This window comes from Leptodactylus fuscus, chromosome 8, assembly GCF_031893055.1.
Source record: "Leptodactylus fuscus isolate aLepFus1 chromosome 8, aLepFus1.hap2, whole genome shotgun sequence".
NCBI lineage: Eukaryota > Metazoa > Chordata > Amphibia > Anura > Leptodactylidae > Leptodactylus > Leptodactylus fuscus.
The window spans coordinates 35,787,945-35,802,806 of record NC_134272.1 but is presented as its reverse complement, the minus strand read 5'-3'; the positions used below and the strand labels follow the sequence as shown (position 1 = coordinate 35,802,806).

The following is a 14,862-nucleotide window of genomic DNA, read 5'->3' as shown; positions in this document are numbered from 1 at the left end:
GGCAAATTCATGGTGGAGGGAGCCTCTAAAAACCCCAGTTTGGACCAATTCATGGTGGAGGGAGCCTCTAAACAGCCCAGTTTGGACCAATTCATGGTGGAGGGAGCCTCTAAACAGCCCAGTTTGGGCAAATTCATGGTGGAGGGAGCCTCTAAAAACCCCAGTTTGGACCAATTCATGGTGGAGGGAGCCTCTAAACAGCCCAGTTTGGACCAATTCATGGTGGAGGGAGCCTCTAACCAGCCCAGTTTGGGCAAATTCATGGTGGAGGGAGCCTCTAACCAGCAGAGTTGTGGGAAATCATGGTGGAGGGAGCCTCTAACCAGCAGAGTTGTGGGAAATCAGGGTGGAGGGAGCCTCTAACCAGCAGAGTTGTGGGAAATCAGGGTGGAGGGAGCCTCTAACCAGCAGAGTTGTGGGAAATCAGGGTGGAGGGAGCCTCTAACCAGCAGAGTTGGGGGAAATCAGGGTGGAGGGAGCCTAGTATTAGCAGAATTGTGCAACGCTTATGGTGGATGAGTATGAGGATGCGGAGGAATTGGAGAGGTTGAGCACAGACATGGAGTTTCATGTTGGGGTGCTTTACACAGGTGGGCACAAAAATGAAGGCTCTATCCAGTGGTGGTTCATTTTTATCAAAGTGAGCCGGTCGGCACTCTCAGCTGACAGACGGGTGCACTTGTCAGTGATGATGCCACCGGCTGCACTGAACACCCTCTCAGATAGGACGCTGGCGGCAGGACAGGACAGCACCTCCAAGGCATATAGGGCAAGTTCAAGCCACAGGTCCAACTTCGACACCCAATACGTGTAGGGCGCAGAGGGGTCGGAGAGGACAGGGCTGTGGTCGGAAAGGTATTCCCGCAACATGCGCCTATACTTCTCACGCCTGGTGACACTAGGACCCTCCGTGGCGGCACTTTGGCGAGGGGGTGCCATCAAGGTGTCCCAGACCTTAGACAGTGTGCCCCTCGTTTGTGTGGACCGGTGAGAACTTGGTCGCCTACTGGAGGAACTGCCCTCCCTGCCGCCAACGTCACATGCTGGAAACATCTCCATCATATTCTGCACCAATTGCTTGTGGCAAGCATTGATGTGATTGGCCCTCCCCTCTACCGGAATAAAAGAGGAGATGTTGTTTTTATACCGGGGGTCAAGGATAGCAAAGATCCAGTACTGGTTGTCCTCCATGATTTTGACAATACGCTTGTCGGTTGTAAAGCACCCCAACATGAACTCAGCAATGTCTGCCACAGTGTTAGTTGGCATGACTCCTCTGGCCCCACCGGAAAGTTCAATCTCCATTTCCTCCTCATCCTCCATGTCTACCCATCCGCGCTGCAACAATGGGACGATTCGAAGTTGCCCGGAAGCTTCCTGTATCACCATCACATCATCGGACAACTCTTCTTCCTCCTCCTCCTCCTCCTCCTCCTCCATTAAACGCGATGAAGCGGACAGATGTGTGGACCTACTCTCCAGCTGTGACGGATCGGATGCTATCCCTGACTCCTCTGCGTGATCTGAGTTATCCCTGATGTCAATCAGGGATTCTCTCAGAACACACAAGAGCGGGATTGTAAGGCTCACCATCGCATCCTCAGAGCTCACCCTCCTTGTGGACTCCTCAAACACCCGTAGGATGTCACAAAGGTCTCTCATCCATGGCCACTCATGGATGAGAAACTGAGGCAGCTGACTTTGTGGCACCCTAGGGTTTTGTAGCTGGTATTCCATCAAAGGTCTCTGCTGCTCAACCACTCTATTCAACATCTGAAACGTTGAGTTCCAGTGGTGGGGACGTCGCACAAAAGCCGGTGTTGTGGCACATGTAGGCATTGCTGGAGAGATTTTAAGCTAGCAGCGTCTACTGTCGACTTGCGAAAGTGGGCGCACATGCGCCGCACTTTCACCAGTAGCTCTGGAACATTGGGGTAGCTCTTTAGGAAACGTTGCACCACTAGGTTGAAGACATGGGCCAGGCATGGAACATGTTGGAGTCCGGCAAGCTCCAGAGCTGCTACCAGGTTCCGGCCGTTATCACAAACGACCATGCCTGGGCCCAGGTGCAGCGGCTCAAACCATATTGCCGTCTCATCGAGGAGGGCATCCCTCACCTCGGAGGCAGTGTGCTGTCTGTCCCCCAAGCTGATCAGCTTCAGCACGGCCTGCTGACGTCTACCAACGCCAGTGTTGCAACGTTTCCAACTCGTAGCTGGGGTCAATCTAACAGCGGAGGAGGAGGCGGTGGCGGAGGAGGAGGCGGTGGCGGAGGAGGAGGCGGTGGAGGAGGAGGAGGAGGGGGTGTTCTTCTCGTGTCCCTGCCAGGAATGTTAGGCGGGGAGACGAGGTACACCGGGCCAGTTTGGGAAGCAGTCCCAGCCTCAACTACATTCACCCAGTGTGCCATCAGTGAAATGTAGCGTCCCTGTCCGCATGCACTTGTCCACGCGTCGGTGGTCAAGTGGACCTTTGTGCAAAGCGCGGAACTAAGGGCCCGCCTGATGTTGAGTGACACGTGCTGGTGCAAGGCGGGGACGGCATAGCGAGGTGCCGCAGTTGCCATCCAGGAAGGCGGGAGTTTCAACAAGCCGGAACGCCAACATCTCCTGGGCCAGTCTGAGAGATGGTGGGTTGTTGTAAAGAAGTGCCTGATGGTGCCTTTGATGGTGCAGGAGAAGGAGATAAGACAGGAACAGGGGAGGATGATGAAGAAGTCAACAAAGTGGCGGAGGCAGATGAAGTGGTGTCCTGGCTCGTCCTCTGGAGTGCATCGCCAGCACAGTCAGCAGTGGCAGTGGCAGTGGCAGAGGCAGAGGCAGAGGCGTGAACGGCAGGCGGCCTTTGTCCTGCCGTTGCTGCCTGCCACTGATTCCAGTGCTTGGATTCCAAATGACGGCACATTGAAGTGGTGGACAGGTTGCTCTTCTCAGAGCCCCTAATCAATTTCAAGAGTCAAATTTTGCAAACAACACTATATCTGTCCTTGGCGCATTCCTTGAAAAAACTCCACACCTTCGAGAAACGTGCCCTCGAGGTGGGAGTTTTTCGGGGCTGGGTACGAACTGGAACATCTTGGGAGATTCCGGGTGTGGCCTGGCTTCGCCTAAGCTGCTGACCTCTGCCTCTAGCTACCCTTTTTGGTGCTGCACCTGCCTCAACATCCACACTACTTTCCCCGCTTGACATCCCCCCTGTCCAGGTCGGGTCAGTGTCCTCATCATCCACCACTTCCTCTTCCAACTCCTGTCTCAACTCCTCCTCCCGCACAATGCACAGGTCAACTGGATGCCCTGACGGCAACTGCGTCACATCGTCGTCGATGAGGGTGGGTTGCTGGTCATCCACCACCAAATCGAACGGAGATGGAGGAGACTCTAGTGTTTGAGCATCTGGACACAGATGCTCCTCTGTTAGGTTCGTGGAATCGCGACATGGAGGGGCAGGTTGAGAGACAATGAAAGGAGCGGAGAACAGCTCTGGGGAGCAGGGACAGTTGGGGTTATTGTTCTGTGAAGCTTGGGAATTTTGGGAGGAAGGAGGACAAGACTGTTGGGTAATAGGAGGAGAGGAGGCAGAGTCTGACTGGCTGCTGGACAATGTGCTGTAAGCGTTATCCGACAGCCATTGCAAGACCTGTTCCTGGTTCTCGGGCCTACTAAGGTTTGTACCCTGCAGTTTAGTTAATGTGGCAAGCAACCCTGGCACTGTGGAGTGGCGCAATGCTTGGTGCCCCACAGGAGTAGGCACGGGACGCCCTGTGGCTTCACTGCTACCTTGCTCCCCAGAACCATTCCCCCGACCTCGCCCACGGCCTCGTCCACGTCCATTTCCGGGAGCATTGCGCATTTTGAATTCCCAGTCAGAAACTGGCACTATATAGCAGTAGCAAGAAATGAGGGAATTTGTAAACCCAATATATTATTGGAATTCCCAGTCAGACAAAGGCACTATATAGCAGTAGCAAGAAATGAGGGTATTTGTAAACCCAATATATTCTTTGAATTCCCAGTCAGACAAAGGCACTATATAGCAGTAGCAAGAAATGAGGGTATTTGTAAACCCAATATATTATTGGAATTCCCAGTCAGACAAAGGCACTATATAGCAGTAGCAAGAAATGAGGGTATTTGTAACCCCAATATATTCTTTGAATTCCCAGTCAGACAAAGGCACTATATAGCAGTAGCAAGAAATGAGGGTATTTGTAAACCCAATATATTCTTTGAATTCCCAGTCAGAAACTGGCACTATATGGCAGTAGCAAGAAATGAGGGTATTTGTAAACCCAATATATTCTTTGAATTCCCAGTCAGACAAAGGCACTATATAGCAGTAGCAAGAAATGAGGGTATTTGTAAACCCAATATATTCTTTGAATTCCCAGTCAGACAAAGGCACTATATAGCAGTAGCAAGAAATGAGGGTATTTGTAAACCCAATATATTCCTGGAATTCCCAGTCAGACAATGGCACTATATGGCAGTAGCAAGAAATGAGGGTATTTGTAACCCCAATATATTCTTTGAATTCCCAGTCAGACAATGGCACTATATGGCAGTAGCAAGAAATGAGGGTATTTGTAACCCCAATATATTCTTTGAATTCCCAGTCAGACAAAGGCACTATATAGCAGTAGCAAGAAATGAGGGTATTTGTAACCCCAATATATTCTTTGAATTCCCAGTCAGACAATGGCACTATATGGCAGTAGCAAGAAATGAGGGTATTTGTAACCCCAATATATTCTTTGAATTCCCAGTCAGACAAAGGCACTATATAGCAGTAGCAAGAAATGAGGGTATTTGTAAACCCAACATATTCTTTGAATTCCCAGTCAGACAAAGGCACTATATAGCAGTAGCAAGAAATGAGGGTATTTGTAAACCCAATATATTCTTTGAATTCCCAGTCAGACAATGGCACTATATGGCAGTAGCAAGAAATGAGGGTATTTGTAAACCCAATATATTCTTTGAATTCCCAGTCAGACAATGGCACTATATGGCAGTAGCAAGAAATGAGGGCATTTGTAACCCCAATATATTCTTTGAATTCCCAGTCAGACAAAGGCACTATATAGCAGTAGCAAGAAATGAGGGTATTTGTAAACCCAATATATTCTTTGAATTCCCAGTCAGAAACTGGCACTATATGGCAGTAGCAAGAAATGAGGGTATTTGTAAACCCAACATATTCCTTGAATTCCCAGTCAGACAATGGCACTATATGGCAGTAGCAAGAAATGAGGGTATTTGTAACCCCAATATATTCTTTGAATTCCCAGTCAGACAATGGCACTATATGGCAGTAGCAAGAAATGAGGGTATTTGTAACCCCAATATATTCTTTGAATTCCCAGTCAGACAAAGGCACTATATAGCAGTAGCAAGAAATGAGGGTATTTGTAAACCCAATATATTCTTTGAATTCCCAGTCAGACAAAGGCACTATATAGCAGTAGCAAGAAATGAGGGTATTTGTAAACCCAATATATTCTTTGAATTCCCAGTCAGACAATGGCACTATATGGCAGTAGCAAGAAATGAGGGTATTTGTAAACCCAATATATTCTTTGAATTCCCAGTCAGACAATGGCACTATATGGCAGTAGCAAGAAATGAGGGCATTTGTAACCCCAATATATTCTTTGAATTCCCAGTCAGACAAAGGCACTATATAGCAGTAGCAAGAAATGAGGGTATTTGTAAACCCAATATATTCTTTGAATTCCCAGTCAGAAACTGGCACTATATGGCAGTAGCAAGAAATGAGGGTATTTGTAAACCCAATATATTCTTTGAATTCCCAGTCAGACAAAGGCACTATATAGCAGTAGCAAGAAATGAGGGTATTTGTAAACCCAATATATTCTTTGAATTCCCAGTCAGAAACTGGCACTATATGGCAGTAGCAAGAAATGAGGGTATTTGTAAACCCAATATATTATTGGAATTCCCAGTCAGACAATGGCACTATATAGCAGTAGCAAGAAATGAGGGTATTTGTAAACCCAATATATTATTGGAATTCCCAGTCAGACAAAGGCACTATATAGCAGTAGCAAGAAATGAGGGTATTTGTAAACCCAATATATTCTTGGAATTCCCAGTCAGACAATGGCACTATATGGCAGTAGCAAGAAATGAGGGTATTTGTAAACCCAATATATTCCTTGATTTCCCAGTCAGACAATGGCACTATATGGCAGTAGCAAGAAATGAGGGTATTTGTAACCCCAATATATTCTTTGAATTCCCAGTCAGACAATGGCACTATATGGCAGTAGCAAGAAATGAGGGTATTTGTAACCCCAATATATTCTTTGAATTCCCAGTCAGACAATGGCACTATATAGCAGTAGCAAGAAATGAGGGTATTTGTAACCCCAATATATTCTTTGAATTCCCAGTCAGACAAAGGCACTATATAGCAGTAGCAAGAAATGAGAGTATTTGTAAACCCAATATATTCTTTGAATTCCCAGTCAGAAACTGGCACTATATGGCAGTAGCAAGAAATGAGGGTATTTGTAAACCCAACATATTCCTTGAATTCCCAGTCAGACAATGGCACTATATGGCAGTAGCAAGAAATGAGGGTATTTGTAACCCCAATATATTCTTTGAATTCCCAGTCAGACAGTGGCACTATATGGCAGTAGCAAGAAATGAGGGTATTTGTAACCCCAATATATTCTTTGAATTCCCAGTCAGACAAAGGCACTATATAGCAGTAGCAAGAAATGAGGGTATTTGTAAACCCAATATATTCTTTGAATTCCCAGTCAGACAATGGCACTATATGGCAGTAGCAAGAAATGAGGGTATTTGTAAACCCAATATATTCTTTGAATTCCCAGTCAGACAATGGCACTATATGGCAGTAGCAAGAAATGAGGGCATTTGTAACCCCAATATATTCTTTGAATTCCCAGTCAGACAAAGGCACTATATAGCAGTAGCAAGAAATGAGGGTATTTGTAAACCCAATATATTCTTTGAATTCCCAGTCAGAAACTGGCACTATATGGCAGTAGCAAGAAATGAGGGTATTTGTAAACCCAATATATTCTTTGAATTCCCAGTCAGAAACTGGCACTATATGGCAGTAGCAAGAAATGAGGGTATTTGTAAACCCAATATATTCTTTGAATTCCCAGTCAGACAAAGGCACTATATAGCAGTAGCAAGAAATGAGGGTATTTGTAAACCCAATATATTCTTTGAATTCCCAGTCAGAAACTGGCACTATATGGCAGTAGCAAGAAATGAGGGTATTTGTAAACCCAATATATTATTGGAATTCCCAGTCAGACAATGGCACTATATAGCAGTAGCAAGAAATGAGGGTATTTGTAAACCCAATATATTATTGGAATTCCCAGTCAGACAAAGGCACTATATAGCAGTAGCAAGAAATTAGGGTATTTGTAAACCCAATATATTCTTGGAATTCCCAGTCAGACAATGGCACTATATGGCAGTAGCAAGAAATGAGGGTATTTGTAAACCCAATATATTCCTTGAATTCCCAGTCAGACAATGGCACTATATGGCAGTAGCAAGAAATGAGGGTATTTGTAACCCCAATATATTCTTTGAATTCCCAGTCAGACAATGGCACTATATGGCAGTAGCAAGAAATGAGGGTATTTGTAACCCCAATATATTCTTTGAATTCCCAGTCAGACAATGGCACTATATAGCAGTAGCAAGAAATGAGGGTATTTGTAACCCCAATATATTCTTTGAATTCCCAGTCAGACAATGGCACTATATAGCAGTAGCAAGAAATGATGGTGTTTGTAACCCCAATATATTCTTGGAATTCCCAGTCAGACAATGGCACTATATGGCAGTAGCAAGAAATGAGGGTATTTGTAACCCCAATATATTCTTTGAATTCCCAGTCAGACAATGGCACTATATGGCAGTAGCAAGAAATGAGGGTATTTGTAAACCCAATATATTCTTGGAATTCCCAGTCAGACAATGGCACTATATGGCAGTAGCAAGAAATGAGGGTATTTGTAACCCCAATATATTCTTTTGAATTCCCAGTCAGAAACTGGCACTATATGGCAGTAGCAAGAAATGAGGGTATTTGTAAACCCAATATATTATTGGAATTCCCAGTCAGACAATGGCACTATATAGCAGTAGCAAGAAATGAGGGTATTTGTAAACCCAATATATTATTGGAATTCCCAGTCAGACAATGGCACTATATAGCAGTAGCAAGAAATGAGGGTATTTGTAACCCCAATATATTCTTTGAATTCCCAGTCAGAAACTGGCACTATATAGCAGTAGCAAGAAATGAGGGTATTTGTAAACCCAATATATTATTGGAATTCCCAGTCAGACAATGGCACTATATGGCAGTAGCAAGAAATGTGGGTATTTGTAAACCCAATATATTCTTGGAATTCCCAGTCAGACAATGGCACTATATGGCAGTAGCAAAAATAGTGGGTGTATATAGCCCCAATTCTATTGCTAGGGGACTTGCAGGGTATTTCTGGGGTGAAGGTGGGGGGGCACACCATTGGAACGGGGATTTGGGGTGTGTATATATAGGGTATACGGGAATACACTGTCAGTGTATTCCATTCAGGATGCTGGGAAAGCTGGGTTGCGGCGATTGAGCCTGTCAGTGCCACGTTACACTGACAAGATTCTCCCTGGAATTTAGCTCTTATAAGAGCTGTTGGTTGTCTTCTCCTTCCTATCCTAGCCTGTCCCTGCCTACCCAGATTCTAAGCCCTAGCTAACTGGACGGAAACCTCCGTCCCCGGTGAATTGCAAGCTCAGAATGACGCGAACCTGGGCGGCGCTGTTCTTTTAAATTAGAGGTCACATGTTTTCGGCAGCCAATGGGTTTTGCCTACTTTTTTCAAAGTCACCGGTGTCGTAGTTCCTGTCCCATTGGAGCAAAAAAGGCGCCAGGGAAGGTGGGAGGGGAATCGAGTAATGGCGCACTTTACCACGCGGTGTTCGATTCGATTCGAACATGCCGAACAGCCTAATATCCGATCGAACATGAGTTCGATAGAACACTGTTCGCTCATCTCTAATGCTGACCCCTTGATGAATTCTGTGAGGGTTGTAGTTTCAAAAATGGGTCATTTTTGGGGTTTAGATTGTACTGGTACTTTAGTGGTTCTGCATATATTACATGTCACCCAAGAACTATTCTAGTAAAATCTGCCCTCCAAAAGCCAGATAGCCCTCTTTCCATTTTGAGCCCTGGCACGTACCCATACAACAGATCATGGTCAAATATAATGTATTGCTCTGTCCATGATGAATGGTTTAACAAACTGTGGGGTGATTTACTCCTTTAAATACTTTTGAAAATGAAAACGTTGGGGAGAAAGTTACATTTTAGTAATTTTTCATTTACAATGTCATTAAAACCAGTGAAACACCTGTGGGATGAAAATGCTCACTATACCCCTTGCTAAATTTTTTGAGGTGTTTAGTTTCCAAAATGTGGGTATCCATTGTATTGGTACTTTAAGGGCTCTGCAAATGAGACATCTCGCCTGAAAACTATTCCATCAAAATCTGCTCTTCAGATGCTCAGTGGTGCGCTTCCCTTTGTTGCACTGTCGTGTACCCAAACATCAGTTTACATCAATATGGGGAGTATTTTAGTCCTTGGGAGAAATTGCATAACAAACTGGGAGACACATTTTCTCCTTTAACGCCTTGAGAATATATTACTTTTAGATATTAATGAATGTATTATTGAAAAGAAAATAGGAAATGTCTAAGTTTCACCTCCATATTGGTTTCATTCCTTTGAAATGCTTAAAGAGTTTACAAACTTCTCAAATGCTGTTTTGAATTATTTGAGAGCTACAGTTTTAAAAAAGGAATAATGGGGGGGGGGGGGATTAAAATCACCTGCAGAATTAAAATAGACCCTAACAAATGAGATTGGAAAATTTAATTGTAAATATAAAAAAAATGCATGTACATTTGTAAGGCTGCTAATGATTAAAATAAATTAAAGGATAATTAAATGTTGATGCTAATATAAAGCAAAGTTATGATAGATAATATTTATTAATGTATTTGGGTTGCATGACTATCCCTCTGAAAAGCAGGGCATTTCACAATTTGAATACTGCTATTTTTTTTTTTACAAATTTCCTTTTTTTTTTTTTTTTTATAAATCAGTACAAAAAATATTGATCAATGTTTACCATTAACATGAATTACAATGTGTCATAAAAAAAAACCACTTGGTAAAGTTAAAGCATCTCACAGTTATTGCTATGTCTCCTATTTTTAAAAATGAGGTTGTGTCCTCTAGGTGTTTTTTGGGCATGTTCTTAAAGGGGCTCTATCAGCAAAATCATGCTGCTAGAGCCCCACATATGCGTGAATAGCCTTTGGCTATTCAGGCACCGGTAAAGTTATATTACACTAACCCCACGTTTTAAAATAATAACCTAAAAAAGAATGTGCTCTACTTACTGAACGTGCACCCTGGGCGGGCATTCAGGGTGTGACTTCATCTTCTTCCCCGCCTCTTCTTCCTCCGATGTCTTAGGGTCCCGTCCTCCTCCGGCGCTTGCTCGCGGACACTGAGAAAAAAAAATAGCTTGGGCGCATGCTCAGTAGCATGCGGCTTCTACTACGCCTACTGCGCATGCGCCCAGGTTATTTTTTTTTATCAGTGTCCGCGAGCAAGCGCCGGAGGAGGACGGGACCGGAGGACATCGGAGGAAGAAGAGGCGGGGAAGAAGATGAAGACACACCCTGAATGCCCGCCCAGCATGCACGATCCGTAAGTAGAGCACATTCTTTTTTAGGTTATTATTTTAAAACGGGGGGGTAGTTTAATATAACTTTACTGGTGCCTGAATAGCCTTTTTAAAGGGGCTATGTGGGGCTCTAGCAGCATGATTTTGCTGATAGAGCCCCTTTAAGAAGATGAGATTTAACAATTGGAGATTGGCACAGTGCCACAGTGGCAACATACCCAGCTGTCTGTGATACAATACATATTCTATATATACAGAACTACAAGAAAATGGTTACACAAAATGTACACAATATTAAAACATAAAACATATCTATTTTGGCAACTTGGTATCTAATTCGAAAAGCTTCTCAATAAATCATAATCAACTTTATAAAACTAAATCCGAAAGCATTGTTGACTAAAAACTACTACAATTTATTTTAGGATTTTTGCCACTTATAGGCAATGTCCCCACGTACTTGATACAGAAGGAATAGGAAATGTCTAGGCTTAATTTATACTTTGCTCGTCTGCTCAATCCACTTTTGGTTTTGTTATAGAAACTGAAGCTAAATCTGCAATGTAAAAAGCAACTTTTCTGCAACATGGGACCTTAAAACATTAAAATTCACAAGCAGTGGAGGAGATGTAAGTGATCAGCACATTCACTAAAAAAAACCCTATTAAAACTTAACTTTCATTAAACATTATTGTATTTAATAGGCGTTAATAGGCATTATCCTCCTGAGTACCGGAGTCCACCACACCTGGACTCCTGGACTCCGGGATTCAGGATTATCCTGAGTCCCAGACTCCACCACAAGGACTCCGGGAAGTGCAGTTATCACTGCAGTACTATTAGCTTTATTTATATATCACTCTTGAGAAACCGTAATGGTGAAACGCTTTGAGCAAGTTATAGTTAGCTGGGGGTTCATCAGAAGCTTGTTAGGGCTACTCCCAAGCATGAATAATAGCAGGGTTCAATCAATATTAGTATGCAATATTAGTATGGAACCAATTTAGTACTGCTGGTTACCAATTGTTATGTAAGTGTGCAATAATCTCAATTAGCACAATTTTTTCAGAGGAAGCTTGACTAGTTTTTGAGCGTTGGTCTTCAGCTATACCTTTGTAATTCATAAATTGAGTACCTGGGGTTCCAACCTATAGACTTTGGTAGGGGTATTGTCTACCCATAGGTATGAGCATATTGTGGTGGTCATCTCCTTGACTCATACCCTTTAGTCCATAATTATATTCCTTTGGACAGGGGTTATATTAATGTTCATTTAGTCTGCATTTGTAACTGACAGGCTGAGCTATAACCTGATTTTTTTGTTTGCCCTCTAACTGATTTGATCCCCTGAGCCTTCATTTCACTAGAATATCAATTATTGAAGGAGGTCTGGTGCTTGTATTCACATTGCAATTGATGTAGACTTCATACACCAGGCTTATTTAGACAGGGGTGCGTGATCAATGGCTGGCTAGTGGGTGAGCTCACTATATTGGTTTTACAAGCATTCACTAGGACTTTGGGTCCTTTTTTTAGGTACTTTTGGCTGTACACCTATCTATTGTATTTAATAAAAGTTAAGTTGGAATAGTGGTTGCTTAGCATTAAATGGTAAAGAATGATGGACAATAATTCTGTCAAATCCAAAAAAAAAAAATTAAAAAAAATCTGCTGGCTCATTTACTGGTAATATTATCTGGATTCAAATCTAAGGTTACATCTGAACAAAGTTTGAATGTGTTTCCTTGAAGAACTTTTTATTTACTCTTTTTTAGGATAATTTACTTATTTTGGAATTAGCCCTAGTCTATGTGTTTATACAATAGATATATTAGTTAACCTCACAAGCCATTTTCAAAAGAGAGAGATTTTATTATTTTAATTTGGGAATCAAAAAAGCATAAAATAATCCTCTAAAATGAAACACTGTTAAGGTCAGGAATTTTCATACAGTGAATAATCTTTATTGTTTTTTTCATTTTAATACAAGAGTATTTCAACATATGTACTGACTGAGGTTACATAATACTATAATTCCACTTTTTTTCTACGTTAGTGGAAGTGATGGACACGTCTGAAGGAACCAATTCTGGGATTAGAAGCTCCCCAGTCACTGTATCTCCTGTACTCTCCAGGTCTCAGGTAATACTGACGTCCTCTGTAGTTGGGCTCCTCATAGAACATCCAGTATCCATCATTTACATGGCAGGAATGAATGTCATTGTAGCGGAATCTCTCATAGACATGAGGACAATCTTCGGTGAACTCCATCATCTGACCTCTAAAGTCCTCTTTTTCATAGATTCTGATTCTGAATGAACCTTGGTGCTGGTAAACAAAATAGTATATATTTCAATATTAATAGAATCCAAATTTGTATAGTTACAGTATTTTTTGCTAACCAAAAGAAGAAAGGGTTCTTGACAGGAAAGATTACATTTAGTCTCCATTACTGCATTTTGCATTCTCTGAACCTTAGTGCAATTCCTCACCCCTCAGTTTTCAACCACTTAAGTTCCTCTGAGGTGATAAATCCTGGACAAGGTCTTGGTATGTAACAACCATGGGGTCAGTGTGGACTGGGCCACCTCTCTCCAATAGCTTACATATCCATTGTAAAGAGATTTGTTGGAAACATTTGTTTAACTGTCTTTGGCCAGCTGATTCTCTGCTAGTTTTGACCCTAGGCCGCATGATTGAAACTGGCCCTTGTCCAATGGGTTGCTTTTCCTTCTTCCTCCCCTTCCATTTTCACAAGGAGTTTTCTGTGCTGTGGGGCCTAAATGACTATAATAAAGTCAGCCCCCATAGCACAGGCAAATACCCCCAGTAAGTTAATAAAAGTCTCCAGACAACTTTTCCATAAAAACTCAAACTTTTAGTCATTTTCTTCTAGATATTGCTTTCATATGGAGCCAGTTTCCTGGCACCTCCATTACCCCACCTATAATATTTTCAATATTGACTATGAGCTGATCTTTTGATCTTTATTTGTTTAGGTTGTTTGATACCATTGTTTTGTCCATGGGAATTTGGGTTTATTCTGTTTAGGACCATCTTGGTTCACAAGCTGATACTCCCAAAAAAATTATAAAAAAATATTCACTCTGCATGGAATAATGTTATTAAAACTGTGTCCTACTGAATATTGGTAGAATATAAGAGGATGATTTATACTGACTTTTGAACTTGAATTGCTAACTTTAATTTCAGTTTAATAATGATGTACACACTTAGATATGTCTAAATTTACACTGTATACAAAATATACAGATTAGTAAATCTGCCAATATGGATTACATTTGGACATAGAATCCATTTTTCTATTAATTCCCATGAGATTCCCATCCAGTTTCTTGTCATTAAAATTTGTGGCCCTTTGATATAAATTGCAATGGGCACAATATTTTAAATCATAGTGATGCAGTGATACTAAAAATCCTGTCGTAAAGTAAAATGTGATTTAATGATAAATTGCTTTATCAACTGACCTGGGGGCTTATGCGGCAAGATCTAATGGAGTCATTGTAACCCATCCATTGCTGAAAGTCAGGATACTCTCCTCTATGGAGAAAGTACTGGTGTCCTCTGTAGTTGGTGTGTTCGTATAGGATCCAGTTTCCACTTTCTACACGGATAGAGTTGCAACGTCTGAAGTATGACGACAAATCTGGGCATTCAGAGTGACACTCATATGAGCGACCCTGGAAGTTTCTGTCCTCGTAGAAAATAATCTATAAAATTCAAGTGTGAAAATAAGTGTAACAGCAACAATATAACTACACAAAAATAAATGTATTATTTTACTATTGTAATATATTTTATGAAAGTATGAAAAAACATCATAGATGATTGTTACAAGTTCTATCATTTAAAAAGAAAAACATTCAAATGAAAATTACTAGAAGAACCCTGTAGTTCAAGACTTATAGTATTTTCTTACCTTGCTCATGATGATTACGTTACCACCTTGTTCTCCCAATAACTGCTACCTGACTGGGTGGAGAAAGCCCTTATATACATCCTGTACTGCACCAGCTACACACAGAATTATGTGTCAGCTAGTTAGAATGAATAGCTTT

At 42.1% G+C, this 14,862-nt stretch overlaps 1 protein-coding gene and 1 pseudogene across 1 annotated transcript in view; one reads left to right on the top strand and one right to left on the bottom strand.

Annotated features, from left to right (window-relative positions):
* The window catches only part of LOC142216490 (gamma-crystallin-3-like), a 401,417-nt gene that overhangs the window by 170,574 nt on the left and 215,981 nt on the right, over positions 1–14,862 (top strand). The window lies entirely within an intron of this gene.
* On the bottom strand, positions 12,826–14,732 carry LOC142216778 (gamma-crystallin-3-like; annotated as a pseudogene).